The sequence below is a fragment of the Paramisgurnus dabryanus genome, chromosome 4 (assembly GCF_030506205.2).
Source record: "Paramisgurnus dabryanus chromosome 4, PD_genome_1.1, whole genome shotgun sequence".
NCBI classification, from domain to species: domain Eukaryota; kingdom Metazoa; phylum Chordata; class Actinopteri; order Cypriniformes; family Cobitidae; genus Paramisgurnus; species Paramisgurnus dabryanus.
This window is the reverse complement of record NC_133340.1, coordinates 49,047,785-49,072,866: the sequence shown is the minus strand read 5'-3', so window position 1 is coordinate 49,072,866 and position 25,082 is coordinate 49,047,785. Positions and strand designations below refer to the sequence as shown.

The following is a 25,082-nucleotide window of genomic DNA, read 5'->3' as shown; positions in this document are numbered from 1 at the left end:
GGGGCGTGGCTTGGGAGTAGCCAATTATGTGCCCAGTGATTACACTCCGAGTCACAAGTAAAACGGTCCAACCCCCGTGTCTCTACGATGTTCTGATGCGGAGATATAAGGCTTTGTTTACTCTGTTGCTAGGGTACTGTATTTGGTTGCTAGGGGCGTGGCTTGGGAGTGGCCAATGATGTGCCCAGTGATTACACTCCGAGTCACAAGTAAAACGGTCCAAACCCCGTGTCTCTACGATGTTCTGATGCGGAGATATAAGGCTTTGTTTATTCGGTTGCTAGGGTGCTCAAATTTGGTTGCTAGGGGCGTGGCTTCGGAGTGGCCAATGATGTGCCCAATTGTTACACCCCTAGTCACAAGTAAAATGGTCCAACCCCCGTGTCTCTACGATGTTCTGATGCCGAGATATAACTGTTTGTATTTTATGTTGCTAGGGTGCTCAAAAGTGGTTGCTAGGGGCGTGGCTTAGTAAGTCTGTAAGGATCCTGAGAGACTGATTGGATGCCTGAGTAAAATGAGCCCACCCCCATGTCTCTATGACACTGTGGTGCAAAGATATCCATCCGGGCATTTTATAATGGCAGTCTATGGTATAGGTTGCTAGGGTGCCCAAAATGGTTGCTATGGTAACCTTACACCCCATTGTGGGGGACGTCCTGACAGAGTCTAGCACCCTCTTCAAATTTAGTTACCCACATGTTTCTATGAAATCCTGGCTCGGACCTATGACCCGTCAAAATTTTTGCAATGGTAAGTCTATGGGATTTTGCCCCATTGACTTTTCATTGGGGCACTTTTGGGCACCTCTTACACCCCAGGGGTACAACTTACACCCCATTGTGATCTATGTTTTTACAGAGCCTACCACCCTCTTCAAATGTTGTAACCCACATGTTTCTACAAAATCCACGAGCGGAGCTATGACCCATCAAAGTTGGGCCCAATGTTAAGTCAATGGGATTTTTGGGGTGGTTTTACGCCCCCCTTTCGGAAATCCTGCACCCGATCCCTTATAAAAGTCATAGCACACCTCTCCTCAATAATCCGGTCGATTTGAGCCCTCTTTCATGGGTCTACAACAAAGCGTGCGGGACGAGTTAATCGCCGAAAAAAGTGTCCGGATGTAAGAATAAAATATAATAACTAGATAGAAAAGTTTGAAGACAAACTTTATGTTGGCTTGACAAAGCCTAGCCTGAACGTTTAAAACAGATTGAGAGAAATTTAAAACAAGTTTAGTTTAGTATTATAACTTTCCGTAAACATGATACCAAAAGTTACCATGTTAGCATGTTTTGCACTAAGTTAGCATGATGTTAACATGAATTAGCATGAAGCTAGCATGATGTTAACATGAATTAGCATGAAGCTAGCATGATGCTAACATAAATTAGCATGACGCTAACATGAATTAGCATGAGGCTAACATGATGCTAACATGAATTAGCATGAAGCTAGCATGATGCTAACATGAATTAGCATGAAGCTAGCATGATGCTAACATGAATTAGCATAAAGCTAACATGAATTAGCATGAAGCTAACATGATGTTAACATGAATTAGCATGAAGCTAGCATGATGCTAACATGAATTAATATGAAGCTAGCATGATGCTAACATGAATTAGCATGAAGCTAGCATGATGCTAACTTGAATTAGCATGAAGCTAACATGAATTAGCATGAAGCTAACATGATGCTAACATGAATTAACATGAAGCTAGCATGATGCTAACATGAATTAACATGAAGCTAGCATGATGCTAACATGAATTAGCATGAAGCTAGCATGATGCTAACATGAATTAGCATGAAGCTAGCATGATGCTAACATGAATTAGCATGAAGCTAGCATGATGCTAACATGAATTAGCATGAAGCTAGCATGATGCTAGCATGATTAGCATGAAGCTAGCATGTTGCTAGCATGATGCTAGCATGATTAGCAGGAAGCTAGCATGATGTTAGCATGATTAGCATGAAGCTAACATGAATTAGCATGAAGCTAGCACGATGCTAACATGAATTAGCATGAAGCTAGCACGATGCTAACATGAATTAGCATGAAGCTAGCACGATGCTAACATGAATTAGCATGAAGCTAGCACGATGCTAACATGAATTAGCATGAAGCTAGCACGAAGTTAACATGAATTAGCATGAAGCTAGCACGATGCTAACATGAATTAGCATGAAGCTAGCACGATGCTAACAAGAATTAGCATGAAGCTAGCACGATGCTAACATGAATTAGCATGAAGCTAGCACGATGCTAACATGAATTAGCATGAAGCTAGCACGATGCTAACATGAATTAGCATGAAGCTAGCACGATGCTAACACGAATTAGCATGAAGCTAGCACGATGCTAACACGAATTAGCATGAAGCTAGCACGATGCTAACACGAATTAGCATGAAGCTAGCACGATGCTAACACGAATTAGCATGAAGCTAGCACGATGCTAACATGAATTAGCATGAAGCTAGCACGATGCTAACATGAATTAGCATGAAGCTAGCACTATGCTAACATAAATTAGCATGAAGCTAGCATGAAGCTAACATGAATTAGCATGAAGTTAGCATGATGCTAACATGAATTAGTATGAAGCTAGCATGATGCTAACATGATTAGCATGAAGTTAGCAAGATTTATTATGAAATTAGCATAAAGCTAGCACGAAACTAGCATGAAGCTAGTATGACTTAGCATGGAGCTAGCATAAGGCTAACATGACCAAAAGACCCAACCCCCATGTCTCTATGATGTTCGGATCCATAGATATAAGGCTTTGTTTATTATGTTGCTAGGGTGCTCATATTTGGTTGCTAGGGGCGTGGCTTAATACCTCAATAAGAATCCTCCGAGACTGATTGGATGCCTGAGTAAAATGAGCCCACCCCTATGTCTCTGTGACACTGTGCTGCAAAGATATCCATCTGGGCATTTTATAATGGCAGTCTATGGGATATGTTGCTAGGGTGCCCAAAAATGGTTGCTAGGGGCGTGGCTTAATAGCTATGGGGCGATCCTGAGAGACTGATTGGATGCCTGACTAAATTGAGCCCACCCCCATGTCTCTACGACACTCTAAAGTGAAGATATTCCATCTGGGACGCTTTTATTCCCTTATATGGACATGTTCCCTGCCCCATTATAAGTCAATGGGGAAATTTGGGTGCCCCTTACACCCCAGGGGTGAAACTTACACCCCAATGTGAGGCATGTTCTTACAGAACCTGCCAGCCTCTTCAAATGTGGTAACCCAGAAGTTTCTACAAATTTCTCGCTCGCAGCTATGACCCGTCAAAGTTTGTCGCAATGTTAAGTCAATGGAAAATTTGGGGTGTTTGAGCGCCCCGTTTAGGAATTCGGTAGGTCCCATCAGTTAGAAAAGTCATAGCACGCTAAGTCAGACCAGTCTGAAGACTTTTGGAAAGTTTGGTGAATGTAGCTTGAAAGCTCTAGGAGGAGTTACAGTCAAAAATTTTGGGGATCAGAAGAATAATAATAACTAGATAGGTACATTTCCTGAAGAAAATGTGAGTGGTGCTTGCCGTGGCAAAATTCTGGGGACCATATATGATTATACTCCAAGCCAAAAGTTAAACGATCCAACTCCCGTGTCTGTACGATGTTCTGATGTGGAGATATAAGGCTGTGTTTATCCGGTTGCTAGGGTACTGTATTTGGTTGCTAGGGAAAAATTTGGCATCCCATAATGATTACACTCTGAGTCACGAGTCATACGGTCCAACCCCCGTGTCTCAACGATGTTCTGGTGCAGAGATATAAGGCTTTGTTTATTCGGTTGCTAGGGTACTGTATTTGGTTGCTAGGGAAAAAATTGGCATCCCATAATGATTACAATCTGAGTCACGAGTCAAACGGTCCAACCCCCGTGTCTCTACGATGTTCTGATGTGGAGATATAAGGCTTTGTTTACTCTGTTGCTAGGGTACTGTATTTGGTTGCTAGGGAAAAAATTGGCATCTCATAGTGATTACCCGCCGAGTCACGAGTCAAACGGTCCAACCCCCGTGTCTCTACGATGTTCTGATGCGGAGATATAAGGCTTTGTTTACTCTGTTGCTAGGGTACTGTATTTGGTTGCTAGGGAAAAATTGGCATCCCATAATGATTACACTCTGAGTCACGAGTCAAACGGTCCAACCCCCATGTCTCTACGATGTTCTGATGCGGAGATATAAGGCTTTGTTTACTCTGTTGCTAGGGTACTGTATTTGGTTGCTAGGGGCGTGGCTTGGGAGTGGCCAATGATGTACCCAGTGATTACACTCCGAGTCACAAGTAAAACGGTCCAACCCCCGTGTCTCTACGATGTTCTGATGCGGAGATATAAGGCTTTGTTTACTCTGTTGCTAGGGTACTGTATTTGGTTGCTAGGGGCGTGGCTTGGGAGTGGCCAATGATGTGCCCAGTGATTACACTCCGAGTCACAAGTAAAACGGTCCAACCCCCGTGTCTCTACGATGTTCTGATGCGGAGATATAAGGCTTTGTTTACTCTGTTGCTAGGGTACTGTATTTGGTTGCTAGGGGCGTGGCTTGGGAGTGGCCAATGATTTGCCCAGTGATTACACTCCGAGTCACAAGTAAAACGGTCCAACCCCCGTGTCTCTACGATGTTCTGATGCGGAGATATAAGGCTTTGTTTACTCTGTTGCTAGGGTACTGTATTTGGTTGCTAGGGGCGTGGCTTGGGAGTGGCCAATGATGTGCCCAGTGATTACACTCCGAGTCACAAGTAAAACGGTCCAAACCCCGTGTCTCTACGATGTTCTGATGCGGAGATATAAGGCTTTGTTTATTCGGTTGCTAGGGTGCTCAAATTTGGTTGCTAGGGGCGTGGCTTCGGAGTGGCCAATGATGTGCCCAATTGTTACACCCCTAGTCACAAGTAAAATGGTCCAACCCCCGTGTCTCTACGATGTTCTGATGCCGAGATATAACTGTTTGTATTTTATGTTGCTAGGGTGCTCAAAAGTGGTTGCTAGGGGCGTGGCTTAGTAAGTCTGTAAGGATCCTGAGAGACTGATTGGATGCCTGAGTAAAATGAGCCCACCCCCATGTCTCTATGACACTGTGGTGCAAAGATATCCATCCGGGCATTTTATAATGGCAGTCTATGGTATAGGTTGCTAGGGTGCCCAAAATGGTTGCTATGGTAACCTTACACCCCATTGTGGGGGACGTCCTGACAGAGTCTAGCACCCTCTTCAAATTTAGTTACCCACATGTTTCTATGAAATCCTGGCTCGGACCTATGACCCGTCAAAATTTTTGCAATGGTAAGTCTATGGGATTTTGCCCCATTGACTTTTCATTGGGGCACTTTTGGGCACCTCTTACACCCCAGGGGTACAACTTACACCCCATTGTGATCTATGTTTTTACAGAGCCTACCACCCTCTTCAAATGTTGTAACCCACATGTTTCTACAAAATCCACGAGCGGAGCTATGACCCATCAAAGTTGGGCCCAATGTTAAGTCAATGGGATTTTTGGGGTGGTTTTACGCCCCCCTTTCGGAAATCCTGCACCCGATCCCTTATAAAAGTCATAGCACACCTCTCCTCAATAATCCGGTCGATTTGAGCCCTCTTTCATGGGTCTACAACAAAGCGTGCGGGACGAGTTAATCGCCGAAAAAAGTGTCCGGATGTAAGAATAAAATATAATAACTAGATAGAAAAGTTTGAAGACAAACTTTATGTTGGCTTGACAAAGCCTAGCCTGAACGTTTAAAACAGATTGAGAGAAATTTAAAACAAGTTTAGTTTAGTATTATAACTTTCCGTAAACATGATACCAAAAGTTACCATGTTAGCATGTTTTGCACTAAGTTAGCATGATGTTAACATGAATTAGCATGAAGCTAGCATGATGTTAACATGAATTAGCATGAAGCTAGCATGATGCTAACATAAATTAGCATGACGCTAACATGAATTAGCATGAGGCTAACATGATGCTAACATGAATTAGCATGAAGCTAGCATGATGCTAACATGAATTAGCATGAAGCTAGCATGATGCTAACATGAATTAGCATAAAGCTAACATGAATTAGCATGAAGCTAACATGATGTTAACATGAATTAGCATGAAGCTAGCATGATGCTAACATGAATTAATATGAAGCTAGCATGATGCTAACATGAATTAGCATGAAGCTAGCATGATGCTAACTTGAATTAGCATGAAGCTAACATGAATTAGCATGAAGCTAACATGATGCTAACATGAATTAACATGAAGCTAGCATGATGCTAACATGAATTAACATGAAGCTAGCATGATGCTAACATGAATTAGCATGAAGCTAGCATGATGCTAACATGAATTAGCATGAAGCTAGCATGATGCTAACATGAATTAGCATGAAGCTAGCATGATGCTAACATGAATTAGCATGAAGCTAGCATGATGCTAGCATGATTAGCATGAAGCTAGCATGTTGCTAGCATGATGCTAGCATGATTAGCAGGAAGCTAGCATGATGTTAGCATGATTAGCATGAAGCTAACATGAATTAGCATGAAGCTAGCACGATGCTAACATGAATTAGCATGAAGCTAGCACGATGCTAACATGAATTAGCATGAAGCTAGCACGATGCTAACATGAATTAGCATGAAGCTAGCACGATGCTAACATGAATTAGCATGAAGCTAGCACGAAGCTAACATGAATTAGCATGAAGCTAGCACGATGCTAACATGAATTAGCATGAAGCTAGCACGATGCTAACAAGAATTAGCATGAAGCTAGCACGATGCTAACATGAATTAGCATGAAGCTAGCACGATGCTAACATGAATTAGCATGAAGCTAGCACGATGCTAACATGAATTAGCATGAAGCTAGCACGATGCTAACATGAATTAGCATGAAGCTAGCACGATGCTAACACGAATTAGCATGAAGCTAGCACGATGCTAACACGAATTAGCATGAAGCTAGCACGATGCTAACACGAATTAGCATGAAGCTAGCACGATGCTAACACGAATTAGCATGAAGCTAGCACGATGCTAACATGAATTAGCATGAAGCTAGCACTATGCTAACATAAATTAGCATGAAGCTAGCATGAAGCTAACATGAATTAGCATGAAGTTAGCATGATGCTAACATGAATTAGTATGAAGCTAGCATGATGCTAACATGATTAGCATGAAGTTAGCAAGATTTATTATGAAATTAGCATAAAGCTAGCACGAAACTAGCATGAAGCTAGTATGACTTAGCATGGAGCTAGCATAAGGCTAACATGACCAAAAGACCCAACCCCCATGTCTCTATGATGTTCGGATCCATAGATATAAGGCTTTGTTTATTATGTTGCTAGGGTGCTCATATTTGGTTGCTAGGGGCGTGGCTTAATACCTCAATAAGAATCCTCCGAGACTGATTGGATGCCTGAGTAAAATGAGCCCACCCCTATGTCTCTGTGACACTGTGCTGCAAAGATATCCATCTGGGCATTTTATAATGGCAGTCTATGGGATATGTTGCTAGGGTGCCCAAAAATGGTTGCTAGGGGCGTGGCTTAATAGCTATGGGGCGATCCTGAGAGACTGATTGGATGCCTGACTAAATTGAGCCCACCCCCATGTCTCTACGACACTCTAAAGTGAAGATATTCCATCTGGGACGCTTTTATTCCCTTATATGGACATGTTCCCTGCCCCATTATAAGTCAATGGGGAAATTTGGGTGCCCCTTACACCCCAGGGGTGAAACTTACACCCCAATGTGAGGCATGTTCTTACAGAACCTGCCAGCCTCTTCAAATGTGGTAACCCAGAAGTTTCTACAAATTTCTCGCTCGCAGCTATGACCCGTCAAAGTTTGTCGCAATGTTAAGTCAATGGAAAATTTGGGGTGTTTGAGCGCCCCGTTTAGGAATTCGGTAGGTCCCATCAGTTAGAAAAGTCATAGCACGCTAAGTCAGACCAGTCTGAAGACTTTTGGAAAGTTTGGTGAATGTAGCTTGAAAGCTCTAGGAGGAGTTACAGTCAAAAATTTTGGGGATCAGAAGAATAATAATAACTAGATAGGTACATTTCCTGAAGAAAATGTGAGTGGTGCTTGCCGTGGCAAAATTCTGGGGACCATATATGATTATACTCCAAGCCAAAAGTTAAACGATCCAACTCCCGTGTCTGTACGATGTTCTGATGTGGAGATATAAGGCTGTGTTTATCCGGTTGCTAGGGTACTGTATTTGGTTGCTAGGGAAAAATTTGGCATCCCATAATGATTACACTCTGAGTCACGAGTCATACGGTCCAACCCCCGTGTCTCAACGATGTTCTGGTGCAGAGATATAAGGCTTTGTTTATTCGGTTGCTAGGGTACTGTATTTGGTTGCTAGGGAAAATTTTGACATCCCATAATGATTACACTCTGAGTCACGAGTCAAACGGTCCAACCCCCGTGTCTCTACGATGTTCTGATGCGGAGATATAAGGCTTTGTTTACTCTGTTGCTAGGGTACTGTATTTGGTTGCTAGGGAAAAAATTGGCATCCCATAATGATTACACTCTGAGTCACGAGTCAAACGGTCCAACCCCCATGTCTCTACGATTTTCTGATGCGGAGATATAAGGCTTTGTTTACTCTGTTGCTAGGGTACTGTATTTGGTTGCTAGGGAAAAAAATGGCATCCCATAATGATTACACTCTGAGTCACGAGTCAAACGGTCCAACCCCCATGTCTCTACGATGTTCTGATGCTGAGATATAAGGCTTTGTTTACTCTGTTGCTAGGGTACTATATTTGGTTGCTAGGGAAAAAATTGGCATCCCATAATGATTACAATCTGAGTCACGAGTCAAACGGTCCAACCCCCGTGTCTCTACGATGTTCTGATGTGGAGATATAAGGCTTTGTTTACTCTGTTGCTAGGGTACTGTATTTGGTTGCTAGGGAAAAAATTGGCATCTCATAGTGATTACCCGCCGAGTCACGAGTCAAACGGTCCAACCCCCGTGTCTCTACGATGTTCTGATGCGGAGATATAAGGCTTTGTTTACTCTGTTGCTAGGGTACTGTATTTGGTTGCTAGGGAAAAATTGGCATCCCATAATGATTACACTCTGAGTCACGAGTCAAACGGTCCAACCCCCATGTCTCTACGATGTTCTGATGCGGAGATATAAGGCTTTGTTTACTCTGTTGCTAGGGTACTGTATTTGGTTGCTAGGGGCGTGGCTTGGGAGTGGCCAATGATGTACCCAGTGATTACACTCCGAGTCACAAGTAAAACGGTCCAACCCCCGTGTCTCTACGATGTTCTGATGCGGAGATATAAGGCTTTGTTTACTCTGTTGCTAGGGTACTGTATTTGGTTGCTAGGGGCGTGGCTTGGGAGTGGCCAATTATGTGCCCAGTGATTACACTCCGAGTCACAAGTAAAACGGTCCAACCCCCGTGTCTCTACGATGTTCTGATGCGGAGATATAAGGCTTTGTTTACTCTGTTGCTAGGGTACTGTATTTGGTTGCTAGGGGCGTGGCTTGGGAGTGGCCAATGATTTGCCCAGTGATTACACTCCGAGTCACAAGTAAAACGGTCCAAACCCCGTGTCTCTACGATGTTCTGATGCGGAGATATAAGGCTTTGTTTATTCGGTTGCTAGGGTGCTCAAATTTGGTTGCTAGGGGCGTGGCTTGGGAGTGGCCAATGATGTGCCCAATTGTTACACCCCTAGTCACAAGTAAAACGGTCCAACCCCCGTGTCTCTACGATGTTCTGATGCCGAGATATAACTGTTTGTATTTTATGTTGCTAGGGTGCTCAAAAGTGGTTGCTAGGGGCGTGGCTTAGTAAGTCTGTAAGGATCCTGAGAGACTGATTGGATGCCTGAGTAAAATGAGCCCACCCCCATGTCTCTATGACACTGTGGTGCAAAGATATCCATCCGGGCATTTTATAATGGCAGTCTATGGTATAGGTTGCTAGGGTGCCCAAAATGGTTGCTATGGTAACCTTACACCCCATTGTGGGGGACGTCCTGACAGAGTCTAGCACCCTCTTCAAATTTAGTAACCCACATGTTTCTATGAAATCCTGGCTCGGACCTATGACCCGTCAAAATTTTTGCAATGGTAAGCCTATGGGATTTTGCCCCATTGACTTTTCATTGGGGCACTTTTGGGCACCTCTTACACCCCAGGGGTACAACTTACACCCCATTGTGATCCATGTTCTTACAGAGCCTACCACCCTCTTCAAATGTTGTAACCCACATGTTTCTACAAAATCCTCGAGCGGAGCTATGACTCGTCACAGTTGGGCGCAATGTTAAGTCAATGGGATTTTTTGGGTGGTTTTTCGCCCCCCTTTCGGAAATCCTGCACCCGATCGCTTATAAAAGTCATAGCACACCTCTCCTCAATAAGCCGGTCGATTTGAGCCCTAATTTATGGGTCTACGACAAAGCGTGCGGGACGAGTTACGCGCCGAAAAAGTGTCCAGAAAAAGAAGAATAATAATAATAACTAGATAGGTACATTTCCTGAAGAAAATGTGAAGTGGTGCTTGCCGTGGCAAAATTCTCGGGACAATATATGATTATACTCCAACCCAAAAGTAAAACGTTCCAACCCCCGTGTCTCTATGAGGTTTTGATGCAGAGATATAAGGCTTTGTTTATGCGGTTGCTAGGGTACTGTATTTGGTTGCTATGGAAAAATTTGGCATCCACTAGTGATTACACTCAGAGTCACGAGTTAAACGGTCCAACCCCCGTGTCTCTACGATGTTCTGATGCAGAGATATAAGGCTTTGTTTACACTGTTGCTAGGGTACTGTATTTGGTTGCTAGGGAAAAATTGGCATCCACTAGTGATTACACTCTGATTCACGAGTCAAACGGTCCAACCCCCGTGTCTCTATGATGTTCTGATGCGGAGATATAAGGCTTAGTTTACTCTGTTGCTAGGGTACTGTACTTGGTTGCTAGGGAAAAAATTGGCATCCCATAATGATTACACTCTAAGTCAGGAGTCAAACGGTCCAACCCCCGTGTCTCTACGATGTTCTGATGCGGAGATATAAGGCTTTGTTTACTCTGTTGCTAGGGTACTGTATTTGGTTGCTAGGGAAAAAATTGGCATCCCATAATGATTACACTCTGAGTCACGACTCAAACGGTCCAACCCCCGTGTCTGTACAATGTTCTGATGTGGAGATATAAGGCTTTGTTTACTCTGTTGCTAGGGTACTGTATTTGGTTGCTAGGGAAAAAATTGGCATCCACTAGTGATTACACTCTGATTCACGAGTCAAACGGTCCAACCCCCTTGTCTCTACGATGTTCTGATGCGGAGATATAAGGCTTTGTTTACTCTGTTGCTAGGGTACTGTATTTGGTTGCTAGGGAAAAAATTGGAATCCCATAATGATTACACTCTAAGTCAGGAGTCAAACGGTCCAACCCCCGTGTCTCTACGATGTTCTGATGCGGAGATATAAGGCTTTGTTTACTCTGTTGCTAGGGTACTGTATTTGGTTGCTAGGGAAAAAATTGGCATCCCATAATGATTACACTCTGAGTCACGAGTCAAACGGTCCAACCCCCGTGTCTGTACGATGTTCTGATGTGGAGATATAAGGCTTTGTTTACTCTGTTGCTAGGGTACTGTATTTGGTTGCTAGGGAAAAAATTGGCACCCACTAGTGATTACATGCCGAGTCACAAGTAAAATGGTCCAACCCCCGTGTCTCTAGGATGTTCTGATGCGGAGATATAAGGCTTTGTTTACTCTGTTGCTAGGGTACTGTATTTGGTTGCTAGGGAAAAAAATGGCATCCCATCATGATTACACTCTGAGTCACGAGTCAAACGGTCCAACCCCCGTGTCTCTATGATGTTCTGGTGCGGAGATATAAGGCTTTGTTTACTCTGTTGCTAGGGTACTGTATTTGGTTGCTAGGGAAAAAAAATGGGATCCCATAATGATTACACTCTGAGTCACGAGTCAAACGGTCCAACCCCCGTGTCTCTACGATGTTCTGATGCGGAGATATAAGGCTTTGTTTACTCTGTTGCTAGGGTACTGTATTTGGTTGCTAGGGAAAAAAATGGCATCCCATAATGATTACACTCTGAGTCACAAGTCAAACGGTCCAACCCCCGTGTCTCTACGATGTTCTGATGCTGAGATATAACTGTTTGAATTTTATGTTGCTAGGGTGCTCAAAAGTGGTTGCTAGGGGCGTGGCTTAATACCTATGTAAGGATCCTGAGAGACTGATTGGATGCCTGAGTAAAATGAGCCCACCCCTATGTCTCTTTGACACTGTGGTGCAAAGATATCCATCTGGGCATTTTATAATGGCAGTCTATGGGAGATGTTGCTAGGGTGCCCAAAATTGTTGCTAGGGGCGTGGCTTAATAGCTCTGGGATGATCCTGAGAGACTGATTGGATGCCCGAGTAAAATGAGCCCACCCACTTATCTCTACGACACTGTAAACCAAAGATATCCCATCTGGAACTGTTTTATTCCCTTATATGGGCATGTTTCCTGCCCCATTATAAGTCAATGGGAATTTTCGGGTGCCTCTTATACCCCAGGGGTACAACTTACACCCCAATGTGATGTATGTTCTTACAGAGCCTACCACCCTCTTCAAATTTAGTAACCCACATGTTTCTAAGGAATCCTCACTCGTACCTATGACCCGTCAAAATTTTTGCAATGTTAAGTCTATGGGATTTTGCCCCATTGACTTTTCATTAGGCATTTTTGGGCACCTCTTACACCCCAGGGGTACAACTTACACCCCATTATGATGTATGTTCTTAGAGAGCCTACCACCCTCTTCAAATGTTGTAACCCACATGTTTCTATAAAATCCTCGAGCGGAGCTATGACTCGTCAAAGTTGGGCGCAATGTTAAGTCAATGGGATTTTTCGGGTGGTTTTTCGCCCCCCTTTCAGAAATCCTGCACCCGATCGCTTATAAAAGTCATAGCACACCTCTCTTCAATAATCCGGTCGATTTGAGCCCTCTTTCATGGGACTACTTTAAACCGTGCGGGACGAGTTACGCGCCGAAAAAGTGTCCAGAAAAAGAAGAATAATAATAATAAGTATGGGGAATAATAATAGTGATGCCTTGCATAAATGCAAGCACCACTAATAAGTATGCAAGATAGTAATAGTGATGCTTTGCATAAATGCAAGCACCACTAATAAGCTTAGATCGAAGAACAGTATGTTGGCTTTGTCAAGCCAACATAATAATATCCCTGAGCAATAGTAATAGTGATGCTTTGCATAAATGCAAGCACCACTAATAATAATAAAAAGCCCAGTAAGAACAGTACAGCGCATTTCCAATGCACTGTAATAACTAGATATTAAAGTTTGAAGACAAACTTTATGTTGGCTTGAAAAAGCGTAGCTTGAACGTTTAAAACGGTTTGACAGAAGTTTAGTTTAGTAGGCAGTCTGGCAGTTAGTATGTTTAAGTATAAAGGTAGCATAATTAGCATGAAGCTAGCATGATGCTAGCATGATTAGCATGAAGCTAGCATAATGTTAGCATGATTAGCATGAAGTTAGCATGATGTTAGCATGATTAGCATGAAGCTAGCATGATGTTAGCATGATTAGCATGAAGCTATCATGATTAGCATGAATCTAACATGATGGTAGCATGATTAGCATGAAGCTAGCATGATGTTAACATGATTAGCATGAAGCTAGCATTATGCTAGCATGATTAGCATGAAGCTAGCATGATGCTAACATTATTAGCATGAAGCTAGCATGATTAGCATGAAGCTAGCATGATGTTAGCATGATTAGCATGAAGTTAGCATGATGTTAGCATGATTAGCATGAAGCTAGCATGATGCTAGCATGATTAGCATGAAGCTAGCATGATGTTAGCATGATTAGCATGAAGCTAACATGATGTTAGCATGATTAGCATGAAGCTAGCATGATGCTAGCATTATTAGCATGAAACTAGCATGATGCTAGCATGATTAGCATGAAACTAGCATGATGCTAGCATGATTAGCATGAAGCTAGCATGATGCTAACATCATTAGCATGAAGCTAGAATGAGGCTAGCATGATTAGCATGAAGCTAGCATGATGTTAGCATGATTAGCATGAAGCTAGCATGAATAGCATGAATCTAACATGATGGTAGCATGATTAGCATGAAGCTAGCATGATGTTAACATGATTAGCATGAAGCTAGCATGATTAGCATGAATCTAACATGATGGTAGCATGATTAGCATGAAGCTAGCATGATGCTAGCATGATTAGCATGAAACTAGCATGATGTTAGCATGATTAGCATGAAACTAGCATGATGCTAGCATGATTAGCATGAAGCTAGCATGATGCTAACATCATTAGCATGAAGCTAGAATGATGCTAGCATGATTAGCATGAAGCTAGCATAATGTTAGCATGATTAGCATGAAGCTAGCATGATTAGCATGAATCTAACATGATGGTAGCATGATTAGCATGAAGCTAGCATGATGTTAACATGATTAGCATGAAGCTAGCATGATTAGCATGAATCTAACATGATGGTAGCATGATTAGCATGAAGCTAGCATGATGCTAGCATGATTCGCATGAAGCTAGCATGATGCTAGCATGATTAGCATGAAGCTAGCATGATGCTAGCATGATTAGCATGAAGCTAGCATGATGCTAGCATGATTAGCATGAAGCTAGCATGATGCTAGCATGATTAGCATGAAGCTAGCATGATGCTAGCATGATTAGCATGAAGCTAGCATGATGCTAGCATGATTAGCATGAAGCTAGCATAATGTTAGCATGATTAGCATGAAGTTAGCATGATGTTAGCATGATTAGCATGAAGCTAGCATGATGTTAGCATGATTAGCATGAAGCTAGCATGATTGGCATGAATCTAACATGATGGTAGCATGATTAGCATGAAGCTAGCATGATGCTAACATGATTAGCATTGAAGCTAGCATGATGCTAACATGATTAGCATGAAGCTAGCATGATGCTTGCATGATGCTAGCATGATGCTAGCATGATTAGCATAAAGCTAGCATGATGCTAGCATGATTAGCATGATTAGCATGATGCTAGCATGATTAGCATGAAGCTAGCATGATTAGCATTGAAGCTAGCATGATGCTAACATGATTAGCATGAAGCTAGCATGATTAGCATAAAGCTAGCATGATGCTAGCATGATTAGCATGAAGCTAGCATGATGCTAGCATGATTAGTATGAAGCTAGCATGATGCTAGCATGATTAGCATGAAGCTAGCATGATGCTAGCATGATTAGCATGAAGCTAGCATGATGCTAGCATGATTAGCATGAAGCTATGATGATTTAGTATGAAGCTAGCATGATGCTAGCATGATTAGCATGAAGCTAGCATGATGTTAGCATGATTAGCATGAAGTTAGCATGATTAGCATGATGGTAGCATGATTTAGCATGAAGTTAGAAAGATTTATTATGCAATTAGCATAAAGTTAGCATGAAACTAGCATGAACCTAGTATGACTTAGCATGGAGCTAGCATGAAGCTAACATGACCCAAAGACCCAACCCCCATGTCTCTATGATGTTCAGATCCAGAGATATAAGGCTTTGTTTATTATGTTGCTAGGGTGCTCATATTTGGTTGCTAGGGGTGTGGCTTAATACCTCAATAAGAATCCTAAGAGACTGATTGGATTCCTGAGTAAAATGAGCCCACCCCAATGTCTCTATGACACTCTGGTGCAAAGATATCCATCTGGGCTTTTTATAATGGTAGTCTATGGGAGATGTTGCTAGGGTACCCAAAATTGTTGCTAGGGGCGTGGCTTAATAGCTTTGGGGTGATCCTAAGAGACTGATTGGATGCCTGAGTATAATGAGCCCACCCCCATGTCTCTACGACATTCTAAAGTGAAGATATTCCATCTGGGAAGCTTTTATTCCCTTTTATGGGCATGTTTCCTGCCCCATTATAAGTCAATGGGAAATTTTGGGGGCCTCTTACACCCCAGGGGTACAGCTTACACCCCATTGTGAAGTATGTTCTTACACAGCCTGTCAGCGTCCTTAAATGTGGTAAGCCACAAGTTTCTACAAGTTTCTCACTCGCAGCTATGACCCATCAAAGTTTGTCTCAATGTTAAGTCAATGGAAATTTTGGGGTGTTCGAGCCCCCCGTTTAGGAATTCGGAAGGTCCCATCAGTTAGAAAAGATATAGCACACTAAGTCAGACCAGTCTGAAGGTCCGTGGAAAATTTGGTGCATGTAGCTTGAAAGCTCTAGGACGAGTAAGTGTCCGAAATTTTGGGGGGATAAGAAAGAATAATAATAACTAGATATTAAAGTTTGAAGACAAACTTTATGTTGGCTTGAAAAAGCGTAGCCTGAACATTTAAAACGGATTGACAGAAGTTTAGTTTAGTAGGCTGTCTGGCAGTTAGTATGTTTAAGTATGAAGCTAACATGATTAACATGAAGCTAGCATGAAGCTAACATGATTAGCATGAAGCTAGCATGATGCTAGCATGATTAACATGAAGCTAGCATGATGCTAGCATGATTAGCATGAAGCTAGCATGATGGTAGCATGATTAGCATGAAGCTAGCATGATGCTAGCATGAAGCTAGCATGATTAGCATGAAGCTAGCATGATGCTAGCATGATTAGCATGTAGCTAGCATGATGCTAGCATGATTAGCATGAAGCTAGCATGATGCTAGCATGATTAGCATGAAGCTAGCATGATGCTAGCATGATTAGCATGAAGCTAGCATGATACTAGCATGATTAGCATGAAGCTAGCATGATTAGCATGAAGCTAGCATGATGCTAGCATGATTAGCATGAAGCTAGCATGATGCTAACATGATAAGCATGAAGCTAGCATGAAGTTAGCATGATGGTAGCATGATTAGCATGAAACTAGCATGATTCTAGCATGATTAGCATGAAGCTAGCATGATTCTAGCATGATTAGCATGAAGCTAGCATGATGTTAGCATGATTAGCATGAAGCTAGCATGATGTTAGCATGATTAGCATGAAGCTAGCATGATGTTAGCATGATTAGCATGATTAGCATGAAGCTAGCATGATGTTAGCATGAAGCTAGCATGATTAGTATGAAGCTAGCATGATGCTAACATGATTAGCATGAAGCTAGCATGTTGCTAGCATGATTAGCATGAAGCTAGCATGATGCTAGCATGATGCTAGCATGATTAGCATGAAGCTAGCATGATGTTAGCATGATTAGCATGAAGGTAGCATGAGGCTAGCATGATTAGCATGAAGTAAGCATGAGGTTAGCATGATTAGCATGAAGCTAGCATGATTTAACGTGAAGCTAGCATGATTAGCATGATGCTAACATGATTAGCATGACGCTAGCACTATTTAGCGTGCAGCTAACAAGATTTAACATGAAGTTAGCATGATTTAGCATGAAGTTAGCAAGATTTATTATGAAATTAGCATAAAGCTAGCATGAAACTAGCATGAAGCTAGTATGACTTAGCATGGAGCTAGCATGAAGCTAACATGACCCAAAGACCCAACCCCCATGTCTCTATGATGTTCAGACCAAGAGATATAAGGCTTTGTTTATTATGTTGCTAGGATGCTCAAATTTGGTTGCTAGGGGCGTGGCTTAATGCCTCAATAAGAATCCTATTAAGACTGATTGGATGCCTGAGTAAAATGAGCCCACCCCTATGTCTCTATGACACGCTGGTGTAAAGATATCCATCTGGGCTTTTTATAATGGTAGTCTATGGGAGATGTTGCTAGGGTACCCAAAATTGTTGCTAGGGGCGTGGCTAAATAGCTTTGGGGCGATCCTAAGAGACTGATTGGATGACTGAGTAAAATGAGCCCACCCCCATGTCTCTACGACACTCTAAAGTAAAGATATTCCATCTGGGACGCTTTTATTCCCTTATATGGGCATGTTTCCTGCCCCATTATAAGTCAATGGGAAATTTTGGGGGCCTCTTACACCCCAGGGGTATAGCTTACACCCCATTGTGATGTATGTTCTTACAGAGCCTGTCAGCCACCTTAAATGTGGTAAGCCACAAGTTTCTACAAGTTTCTCACTCACAGCTATGACCCATCAAAGTTTGTCTCAATGTTAAGTCAATGGAAATTTTGGGGTGTTCGAGACCCCCGTTTAGGAATTCGGAAGGTCCCATCAGTTAGAAAAGATATAGCACACTAAGTCAGACCAGTCTGAAGGTCTGTGGAAAATTTGGTGCATGTAGCTTGAAAGCCCTAGGACGAGTTAGTTGCCGAAATTTTGGGGGGAGAAAAAGAATAATAATAAGTTTAATAGCAATAACAATATATTGGCTTTTTCAAAGCCAACATAACTAGATATTAAAGTTTGAGGACAAACTTTATGTTGGCTTGAAAAAGCGTAGCCTGAACATTTAAAATGGTTTGACAGAAGTTTTTTTTAGTAGGCTATCTGGCTGTTAGCATGATTAGCATGAAGTTAGCATGATTAGCATGAAGCTAGCATGATGTTAGCATGATCAGTATGAAGCTAGCATGAAGCTAACATGATTAGCATGAAGCTAGAATGAAGCTAACATTTATTCCGTTGCTAGGGTACTAAGTTTGGTTGCTAGGGAGAAAATTGGCATCCCATAATGATCAACCTTCAAGCCACAAGTAAAACGGTCCAACCCCCGTGTCTCTATGATGTTCTGAAGCGGAGATATAAGGCTTTGTTTATTCCGTTGCTAGGGTACTAAGTTTGGTTGCTAGGGAGAAAATTGGCATCCCATAATGATCAACCTTCAAGCCACAAGTAAAACGGTCCAACCCCCGTGTCTCTATGATGTTCTGAAGCGGAGATATAAGGCTTTGTTTATTCCGTTGCTAGGGTACTAAGTGTGGTTGCTAGGGAGAAAATTGGCATCCCATAATGATCAACCTTCAAGCCACAAGTAAAACGGTCAAACCCCCGTGTCTCTAAGATGTTCTGAAGCGGAGATAAAAGGCTTTGTTTATTCCGTTGCTAGGGTACTAAGTTTGGTTGCTAGGGAGAAAATTGGCATCCCATAATGATCAACCTCCAAGCCACAAGTAAAACGGTCCAACCCCCATGTCTCTATGATGTTCTGAAGCGGAGATATAAGGCTTTGTTTATTCCGTTGCTAGGGTACTAAGTTTGGTTGCTAGGGAGAAAATTGGCATCCCATAATGATCAACCTTCAAGCCACAAGTAAAACGGTCCAACCCCCGTGTCTCTACAATGTTCTGATGCTGAGATATAAGGCTTTGTTTATTCCGTTGCTAGGGTACTAAGTTTGGTTGCTAGGGAGGAAATTGGCATCCCATAATAATCAACCTTCAAGCCACAAGTAAAACGGTCCAACCCCCGTGTCTCTAAGATGTTCTGAAGCGGAGAAATAAGGCTTTGTTTATTCCGTTGCTAGGGTACTAAGTTTGGTTGCTAGGGAGAACAATGGCATCCCATAATGATCAACCTTCAAGCCACAAGTAAAACGGTCCAACCCCCGTGTCTCTATGATGTTCTGAAGCGGAGATATAAGGCTTTGTTTATTCCGTTGCTAGGGTACTAAGTTTGGTTGCTAGGGAGAAAATTGGCATCCCATAATGATCAACCTTCAAGCCACAAGTAAAACGGTCAAACCCCCGTGTCTCTAAGATGTTCTGAAGCGGAGATAAAAGGCTTTGTTTATTCCGTTGCTAGGGTACTAAGTTTGGTTGCTAGGGAGAAAATTGGCATCCCATAATGATCAACCTTCAAGCCACAAGTAAAACGGTCCAACCCCCATGTCTCTATGATGTTCTGAAGCGGAGATATAAGGCTTTGTTTATTCCGTTGCTACGGTACTAAGTTTGGTTGCTAGGGAGAAAATTGGCATCCCATAATGATCAACCTTCAAGCCACAAGTAAAACGGTCCAACCCCCGTGTCTCTACAATGTTCTAATGCTGAGATATAAGACTTTGTTTATTCCGTTGCTAGGGTACTAAGTTTGGTTGCTAGGGAGGAAATTGGCATCCCATAATAATCAACCTTCAAGCCACAAGTAAAACGGTCCAACCCCCGTGTCTCTAAGATGTTCTGAAGCGTAGAAATAAGGCTTTGTTTATTCCGTTGCTAGGGTACTAAGTTTGGTTGCTAGGGAGAAAAATGGCATCCCATAATGATCAACCTTGAAGCCACAAGTAAAACGGTCCAACCCCCGTGTCTCTATGATGTTCTGAAGCGGAGATATAAGGCTTTGTTTATTCCGTTGCTAGGGTACTAAGTTTGGTTGCTAGGGAGGAAATTGGCATCCCATAATAATCAACCTTCAAGCCACAAGTAAAACGGTCCAACCCCCGTGTCTCTAAGATGTTCTGAAGCGGAGAAATAAGGCTTTGTTTATTCCGTTGCTAGGGTACTAAGTTTGGTTGCTAGGGAGAAAAATGGCATCCCATAATGATCAACCTTGAAGCCACAAGTAAAACGGTCCAACCCTCGTGTCTCTATGATGTTCTGAAGCGGAGATATAAGGCTTTGTTTATTCCGTTGCTAGGGTACTAAGTTTGGTTGTTAGGGAGGAAATTGGCATCCCATAATAATCAACCTTCAAGCCACAAGTAAAACGGTCCAACCCCCGTGTCTCTAAGATGTTCTGAAGCGGAGAAATAAGGCTTTGTTTATTCCGTTGCTAGGGTACTAAGTTTGGTTGCTAGGGAGAAAAATGGCATCCCATAATGATCAACCTTGAAGCCACAAGTAAAACGGTCCAACCCCCGTGTCTCTATGATGTTCTGAAGCGGAGATATAAGGCTTTGTTTATTCCGTTGCTAGGGTACTAAGTTTGGTTGCTAGGGAGGAAATTGGCATCCCATAATAATCAACCTTCAAGCCACAAGTAAAACGGTCCAAACCCCATGTCTCTACGACACTCTAAAGTTAAGATATTCCATCTGGGACGCTTTTATTCCTTTATATGGGCATGTTTCCTGCCCCATTATAAGTCAATGGGAAATTTTGGGGGCCTCTTACACCCCAGGGGTACAGCTTACACCCCATTTTGATGTATGTTCTTACAGAGCCTGTCCGCCTCCTTAAATGTGGTAAGCCACAAGTTTCTACAAGTTTCTCACTCGCAGCTATGACCCGTCAAAGTTTGTCTCCATGTTAAGTAAATGGGAGTTTTGGGGTCTTTGAGCGCCCCGTTTAGGAATTTGGAAGGTCCCATCAGTTAGAAAAGATATAGCACACTAAGTCAGACCAGTCTTAAGGTCCGTGGAAAATTTGGTGCATGTAGCTTGAAAGCTCTAGGACGAGTTAGTGTCAGAAATTTTGGGGTGCTAAGAAGAATAATAACTAGATAGTAAAGTTTGAAGACAAACTTTATGTTGGCTTGAGAAAGCGTAGCCTGAACGTTTAAAACGGTTTGACATAAGTTTAGTTTAGTAGGCTATCTGGCTGTTAGTATGTTTAAGTATGAAGGTAGCATGATTTACCATGAAGCTAGCATGATGTTAGCATGATTAGCATGAAGCTAGCATGATGCTAGCATGATTAGCATGAAGCTAGCATGATGCTAGCATGATTAGCATGAAGTTAGCATGATTAGCATGAAGCTAGCATGATTAGCATGAAGTTAGCATGATTAGCATGAAGCTAGCATGATGCTAGCATGATTAGCATGAAGCTAGCATGATGCTAGCATGATTAGCATGAAGCTAGCATGATGCTAGCATGATTAGCATGAAGCTAGCATGATGCTAGCATGATTAGCATGAAGCTAGCATGATGCTAACATGATTAGCATGAAGCTAGCATGATGCTAACATGATTAGCATGAAGCTAGCATGATGTTAGCATGATTAGCATGAAGCTAGCATGATGCTAGCATGATTAGCATGAAGCTAGCATGATGCTAGCATGATTAGCATGAAGCTAGCATGATGCTAGCATGATTAGCATGAAGCTAGCATGATGATAGCATGATTAGCATGAAGCTAGCATGATGCTAGCATGATTAGCATGAAGCTAGCATGATGCTAGCATGATTAGCATGAAGCTAGCATGAAGCTAGCATGATGCTAGCATGATTAGCATGAAGCTAGCATGATGCTAGCATGATTAGCATGAAGCTAGCATGATGTTAGCATGATTAGCATGAAGCTAGCATGAAGTTAGCATGATTAGCATGAAGCTAGCATGAAGCTAGCATGATTAGCATGAAGCTAGCATGATTAGCATGAAGCTAGCATGAAGCTAGCATGATTAGCAGGAAGCTAGCATGAAGCTAACATGTATTGCATTGCTAGGGTACTAAGTTTGGTTGCTAGGGAGAAAATTGGCATCCCATAATGATCACCCTTCAAGCCACAAGTAAAACGGTCCAACCCCCGTGTCTCTACAATGTTCTGATGCGGAGATATAAGGCTTTGTTTATTCCGTTACTAGGGTACTAAGTTTGGTTGCTAGGGAGAAAATTGGCATCCCATAATAATCACACTTCAAGCCACAAGTAAAACGGTCCAACCCCAGTGTCTCTACAATTTTCTGATGCAGAGATATGAGGCTTTGTTTATTCCGTTGCTAGGGTACTAAGTTTGGTTGCTAGGGAGAAAATTGGCATCCCATAATGATCAACCTTCAAGCCACAAGTAAAACGGTCCAACCCCCATGTCTCTACGACACTCTAAAGTTAAGATATTCCATCTGGGACGCTTTATTTCTTTATATGGGCATGTTTCCTGCCCCATTATAAGTCAATGGGAAATTTTGGGGGCCTCTTACACCCCAGGGGTACAGCTTACACCCCATTGTGATGTATGTTCTTACAGAGCCTGTCAGCCTCTTTAAATGTGGTAACCCACAAGTTTCTACAAGTTTCTCACTCGCAGCTATGACTCGTCAAAGTTTGTCTCAATGTTAAGTCAATGGAAATTTTGGGGTGTTTGAGCCCCCCGTTTAGGAATTCGGAAGGTCCCATCAGTTAGAAAAGTCATAGCATAAATCTACGGACCAGTCTTAAAAGTTTTGTAAAGTTTTGTGGGTGTAGCTTGAAAGCTCTAGGAGGAGTTACAGTCAGAAAAAGTAGGGATCAGAAGAAGAATAATAATAATAAGACTAGATAGGTACATTTCCTGAAGAAAATGTGAAGTGGTGCTTGCCGTGGCAAATTTCGGGGGACAATATATGATTATACTCCAAGCCAAAAGTAAAACAATTCAACCCACATGTCTCTACGATATTCTGATGCAAAGATATAAGGCTTTGTTTATTCGGTTGCTATGGTACTGTATTTGGTTGCTAGGGAGAAAATTGGCATCCACTAGTGATTACACTCCGAGTCACGAGTCAAACGGTCAAACCACCGTGTCTCTACGATGTTCTGATGCGGAGATATAAGGCTTTGTTTACTCTGTTGCTAGGGTACTGTATTTGGTTGCTAGGGAAAAAATTGGCATCCACTAGTGATTACACTCCGAGATACGAGTCAAACGGTCCAACCCCCGTGTCTCTGCGATGTTCTGATGTGGAGATAAAAGGCTTTGTTTACTCTGTTGCTAGGGTAATGTATTTGGTTGCTAGGGAGAAAATTGGCATCCACTAGTGATTACACTCCGAGTCACGAGTCAAACGGTCCAAACCCCGTGTCTCTACGATGTTCTGATGCGGAGATATAAGGGTTTGTTTACTCTGTTGCTAGGGTACTGTATTTGGTTGCTAGGGAAAAAATGGCATCCACTAGTGATTACCCTCCGAGTCATGAGTCAAACGGTCCAACCCCCGTGTCTCTACGATGTTCTGATGCAGAGATATAAGGCTTTGTTTACTCTGTTGCTAGGGTACTGTATTTGGTTGCTAGGGAAAAAAATGGCATCCACTAGTGATTACCCTCCGAGTCACGAGTCAAACGGTCCAAACCCTGTGTCTCTACGATGTTCTGATGCGGAGATATAAGGCTTTGTTTACTCTGTTGCTAGGGTACTGTATTTGGTTGCTAGGGAAAAAAATGGCATCCACTAGTGATTACCCTCCGAGTGACGAGTCAAACGGTCCAACCCCCGTGTCTCTACGATGTTCTGATGCGGAGATATAAGGGTTTGTTTACTCTGTTGCTAGGGTACTGTATTTGGTTGCTAGGGGCGTGGCTTGGGAGTGGCCAATGATGTGCCCAGTGATTACACTCCGAGTCAGAAGTAAAACGGTCCAAACCCCGTGTCTCTACGATGTTCTGATGCGGAGATATAAGGCTTTGTTTATTCGGTTGCTAGGGTGCTCAAATTTGGTTGCTAGGGGCGTGGCTTGGGAGTGGCCAATGATGTGCCCAGTGATTACACTCCGAGTCACAAGTAAAACGGTCCAACCCCCGTGTCTCTACGATGTTCTGATGCCGAGATATAACTGTTTGTATTTTATGTTGCTAGGGTGCTCAAAAGTGGTTGCTAGGGGCGTGGCTTAGTAAGTCTGTAAGGATCCTGAGAGACTGATTGGATGCCTGAGTAAAATGAGCCCACCCCCATGTCTCTGTGACACTGTGGTGCAAAGATATCCATCCGGGCATTTTATAATGGCAGTCTATGGTATAGGTTGCTAGGGTGCCCAAAATGGTTGCTATGGTAACCTTACACCCCATTGTGGGGGACGTCCTGACAGAGTCTAGCACCCTCTTCAAATTTAGTGACCCACATGTTTCTATGAAATCCTGGCTCGGACCTATGACCCGTCAAAATTTTTGCAATGGTAAGTCTATGGGATTTTGCCCCATTGACTTTTCATTGGGGCACTTTTGGGCACCTCTTACACCCCAGGGGTACAACTTACACCCCATTGTGATCCATGTTCTTACAGAGCCTACCACCCTCTTCAAATGTTGTAACCCACATGTTTCTACAAAATCCTCGAGCGGAGCTATGACTCGTCAAAGTTGGGCGCAATGTTAAGTCAATGGGATTTTTTGGGTGGTTTTTCGCCCCCCTTTTGAAAATCCTGCACCCGATCGCTTATAAAAGTCATAGCAGTCGTGTC

The 25,082-nt window shown here is 42.6% G+C and overlaps 1 protein-coding gene across 1 annotated transcript in view; it reads left to right on the top strand.

Annotated features, from left to right (window-relative positions):
• Positions 1–25,082, top strand: part of prkx (protein kinase X-linked) — a 374,991-nt gene that overhangs the window by 16,991 nt on the left and 332,918 nt on the right. The window lies entirely within an intron of this gene.